Source organism: Schistocerca piceifrons, chromosome 4 (assembly GCF_021461385.2).
Source record: "Schistocerca piceifrons isolate TAMUIC-IGC-003096 chromosome 4, iqSchPice1.1, whole genome shotgun sequence".
NCBI lineage: Eukaryota > Metazoa > Arthropoda > Insecta > Orthoptera > Acrididae > Schistocerca > Schistocerca piceifrons.
The window spans coordinates 563,072,519-563,077,928 of record NC_060141.1 but is presented as its reverse complement, the minus strand read 5'-3'; the positions used below and the strand labels follow the sequence as shown (position 1 = coordinate 563,077,928).

Sequence of the window (5,410 nt, the reverse complement as noted above, 5' to 3'; positions counted from 1 at the left end):
CATTACGGCAACATAACTCATGGACGCTGCTGGTGTCAAACAGCAAACTACTAACGCTATGTTCGAAAATTACAGGATTGTTTTCCCTACTCATCTTCATTAACTTACATTTTCCGCCATATAGGGTACTCTACCGTTCATCACAGCAAATATAAATTCTGCTCAAGTCATCGTGTATCCTCCTACAGTTTCTCAAAGATGACACTTTCCCTTTCGCTAAATCTTCATCAGTAAGTAGTCGCAAATATTGCACCTCAAGCTGTTAGATCGTTTGCCCTGGCAGCATTTCTGTTCCAGGATATTCATCAGTGCGATTTTCAGAACTCTTACTGAATATGATTGCAAGCATCTTCCCCGTCGTGAAATGTTCGTTGTGACGAAGCCAAGTGCACCATGCAATGTCAACGCGGTGATGAAATATTCCTGGAAGTCGTGGAGTACCCAGCCATTACAGCTATGCGCTCCTCGTGAGGAGTGTGTGCGCTTCAGGGAATGTACCCTCGGTTCTGGTTCTTTCAGTAATAATGTACAGACAACACGCAAAAAACCCCAAATGTTATGAAAAATGAAGAACTTATTTCTAGACGGGGTCTACATATATAGCACTCCGTCTTCAAGCTACAAGAGGCCCATCAGGACCATCCGACCGCCGTGTCATCCTCAGCTGAGGATGCAGATAGGAGGGGCATGTGGTCAGGACTCCGCTCTCCCGGTCGTTATGATGGTTTTCATTGAGCGGAGCCGCTACTTTTCGGTCGAGTAGCTCCTCAATTGGCATCACGAGGCTGAGTGCACCCCGAAAAAAGGCAACAGCGCATGGCGGCCCGGATGGTCACCCATCCAGCTGCCGGCCACGCCCGACAGCGCTTAATTTCGGTGCTCTGACGGGAACCGGTGTATCCTCTGCGGCAAGGCCGTTGCCTAGACGGGTCTAGAGGGACCGATATCCTCACACCAGAATAAAAAAGAAGGCAGTGAATACTCTAATAATGGCTTTTTATAACCAGCACACAGCGGTCGATTCTCTCTCCATATTACGTAGCGGTATTATACGGGACACTGATCTCTCCGGCTACCCCGAAGATCACTTTTCATCTGAGTAGATGAGTATGAGTGGATACTTAGCTTAAATAATAAAACGAACTCTGACTGGAAAGTAGTTCTAGTAAAAGCAGAATCAGTTCATAACAAACTCAAAAAGAATCCAGTTACAAGGTGGTACTGGATTTCAGTGACAAAAACCTTTTCCTTGAGATGCACTAACGATCTCAAGAACCACAGCATCGTAAACCTAAGACACCGATAATTTGTAGAACGTATAATTTATAACCAGAATTGAACGAAACTTAGTTGTTCTTGTTTTGGTGATATAGTACAGGTGTTACACATATTCTATGGATCCTATTTTGCCCTAGGTGCTCGCATCTGTCTTCTATTTCAACTGCGGACGGAATACACTGAATTACTTCCGTTTCCACCAGGTATTTTTCAGCGAAATGTAATTTCAAGCAGTTATGATCCATAGTTTTGCTTGTATTTTACAAGCAGTTGCGCGCTGTAAAAGCGTCAGTGCGAGGGTAATATTTGCCCGTAGAACACGTTTGTTGATTTTATAACCGCGTGGTACGCAAGATAACCTCAGGGTCAAAGCTTTTTTAACGTGTGCGTAAAAAGGCACAAAAAGTTCATTGAAGGGAAGAAATAAGTGGCAGAGTATGGATAGCAATTACCGCTTCTTGGGAAACTGAATGAGAAAGACACGTCTGATAACCGGTGCTGTTGTAAATACGCGTGATAGAAGTGCTACATGACACAAGATGGGCATCCAGTGGGGTCTCTAAGTCATTCTAGTGATAAGACGTAAAAGCAGACGTCAGCTAGGAAAGTCACTGACAAGGAAGTAGGACTTGGTTATCTGACACGAAGAATTGCTAGGGTGAGTGGATAGACTCTATCTGGGATCAATAAAAAATAGAGGTCATTGTGATCTGACCCTCGAAGAAAATTTAAATCGGTCGCAGAGATTGAGAGTGAGTAATGGTTGGTATTGGAAATAATTATAGATGTTCAGAGGGACGTTACAGATGAAGAACGGAGAGACTGGCTTTGACCTGTTGCAAGGGGGCATTCTAGCAACAGGCTGCAGCGATTACGAAGACAGGATAATATACACTAAGCCAGCTGCACAGATATATGACTTGACTGCTTGTATTATCGGTCTGAAGGTCAAGAATTCACTTTCAGTTTCCGTATCCGCTTCATAATCCTGATATTATTTTCGCTATTTATTTAATTATACATGAATTTATGGCTATTTTTCCCAGTTACCTTAAGAGAATAGTTTGGTGACAGTGAAACAAATCACACTCGTATTTACTATCAAAAACAGGAGTAAATAATTTGTGATCAAGACTGTTTTTGATAGTAAATATTTGTAATAACACTGATCACTGTATACTCCCACAATGTATTCAAAAGTAATTAATTACACTCGTGTTCAGAAAAAAACAAAGACCTTGAAGGACTAGAGATAGGACGTTCATATACACAGCACATGTACATTAGTATGTTCTGCAGTAATGATTAGCATTTGAACCATGTCGACCCACGGGTGTAAGGTCAACATCGACATCGCGGCGCAACATCACCTACCTGTAAAATGTGCCTGTTGCTCTCGTTGTCGCAATAAACCGGAGGTAATGGATCAGTGTGACTTGAGTAGACGTGCAGAATGCCTCGCAGACCAGTGTTCGAACCATACCGTCAAATCAGTGACTTTGTAAGAAGGAGCATTAATGGCAGTGCAACGGATGTGTGTAGAATGGTTCACGGAAGGTCGTAGATCACGACGAGATGAGTCAGGTCGCACCACCCAGACCACACACCGGGAAGATCAACACCTCACCCTAATGGCATCGCAGGATGGATCTGCGTCCTCTTCAGCTCTGGCTCAAACAGTGGAACAGTGGTACAACACACCGTACACCGTCAGGGGTGGCAGTCCGTCCCCGTTATTACGGCAGGGGTTACGTGCGCGTTGTCCACTTCTTCGCCTACCTCTGACGAATGTGCAGAAACGTACGAGACGGTAATGGTGTATGGAATGACGTCACTGGGATCAGAATGGCATCGGATAGTGTTATCCGACGAATCCAGATGCAGTCTGAAAACGAAGGCACGGGAGCGGCATCACAGTGAGTGCGATCGCCCAAGACATGCAGCACCAATTTATGGTAATATAATTTTGTGTTCAGGTTTAATTATTGCACAGGGCCGAAGGTAAGCGCAGCTGCCCTTATAAAATTTATCAGGTTCATCTTAACATTAATTTTGTGGGAACTTAACATTTTTGCACGTTTTTATTATCATTGAGTTTTATTACTGTGGGAAGCTAACATTTATGGCACTATTTGCATTTCTATTCATTTACTGTCATTTTAAAAAATTCTTGCGGGGAAGTTACACTTAGCTCATTTATTATTATTCAGTTTTGTGGGAAGACAACATTTCACAACCACAAATCACAGTTGGTGGGTGTCCAGTGCGCTGTGACCAGTGTGACCTACGTGGATGACATCGAGCGACCTGTACCCGTACCCTTTGTGCACAACACCCCAGACGTCATTTTCCAGCAAGACAATGCACTACCACCTCTTGCAGCAAGAACACGTGATTCCTTGGTGTCACAGGATGTCGGCTTTTTGTCCTGGTCCGCCAGATTACCGGAATCGTCGTCGTTCGTAAATATGCTGAGTTATGGTGAAATGACGGACCCAGTGCTGTGGCCAATGCCAACCACCACAGGTGCACTTTGGAAACAGGTGAATGCAGGATGGATAGCTATACCATGGACGCCATTCGCACTTCAGAGTCGTCGATGCCATCACGGATGGAACAAGTTATCAAGGACCGTGGCAGATCCTATTCCTTCTAGGCAACAAGACACGTGATGAACTGAGGTGACTGAAATGCTAATCATTTCTGCAGAACATACTAACGTACATGTCCTGTGTGTATTAATGTCCTACCTCGAGCCATTCAAGATACGCTGTTTTTTTTCTGAACGTGAGTGTTTTACCCTATAAGTAAGTTCTGCGTGTTAACCAAGCGTACCTACTTTTTATTGTAAGCTTACTATTTCGTATACATTTTAAGATAATAGAATTTAGTAAATTTACTGTCATTATCTGTGCGATTTGCAGACGAAATACCGAACAAATATACATTTTCCAAGACGTAATAGCGAAAGAAACCATGTTACTGTAGAAAGCGAGAAATGGGAACAGGACTGCGTTATAATAAATGTCTTATGGTTTAGTCTGACAACGTAACGTGTATCGGTCATATGTGGTGGATGTCTGATTTTCATTCAAATGGCTCAAATGGCTCTGAGCACTATGGGACTTAACTTCTAAGGTCATCGGTCCCCTAGAACTTAGGACTACTTAAGACCTAACTAACCTAAGGACATCACACACATCCATGTCCGAGGCAGGATTCGAACCTGCGATCGTAGCGGTCGCGCTGTTCCAGACTGCAGCGCCTAGAACCGCTCGGCCACCCCTGATTTTTATTCTGTTTGTTTTCACTAAGTGGTGCGGTGTAACGGAACAGGCAGCTGAACTACGAAACTTATAAACATATTCTATGTATAATCCTCGTCAATGTAATATCATATATCGCGTGAACTTTAAACACACGTGATGCAGAAGGTAGTGCTTGAATGTATCATCTCAGACCCAAACGAATAGTTTACCAATATTTTATTCTTATTCGCTGTAAAGCTCACGTCATTTGTGTCAATAGTTTACATAAAATATTTACGTCTTAATAGCTTAATCTAGCGTGTATTGCAATCAAAGTATGTACCATGCACACGCTACATCCACGGTCGTACCGAGCGGAGGAAGGGGAGCGCCAGCTGCCTTTGTCTTCCATCCCCCCCCCCCCCCCCCACCCTAACCGCCTTTTCACATATCGAACTCGAATCCTGCCTCATCACACTGCCATACATATCAGTGCATTAAGAGTATGAAGAAAGGCGAAACATCTAATGGACACTGACTACTGGCAACTGTACTCAGAGACTTTTCTTTTGGACTCCACAAGTAATTCGCCATTCTGAAGCCAATATTATGAATTCTCCCCGCCTAGGTCAGTGCTCACATTCTCGGTACGCTCTCAACTATATCTACATTAACAAAGCCATCCGGGAACGAACAAGGAGGGCTGAAAACCCGTCACGTTGTAAATGAATGTTCTCTAACACGTGCTTACTGGCATTTCAACACATCTCTTATTTAGGGTGCCGCACATACATTGGTAAAAACGAAACACTTATAAAATCACTTTGTTGTCCGTCCGTCTTTCTGTCTATCCGGAAGTTAAAAACCCGTTTTCTCAGGAGCGG

At 43.6% G+C, this 5,410-nt stretch overlaps 1 pseudogene; it reads right to left on the bottom strand.

Moving 5' to 3' along the window:
- Positions 1 to 804: 804 nt before the first annotated feature.
- LOC124796547 lies at positions 805 to 922 on the bottom strand (annotated as a pseudogene).
- Between the last annotated feature and the right edge of the window lie 4,488 nt (positions 923 to 5,410).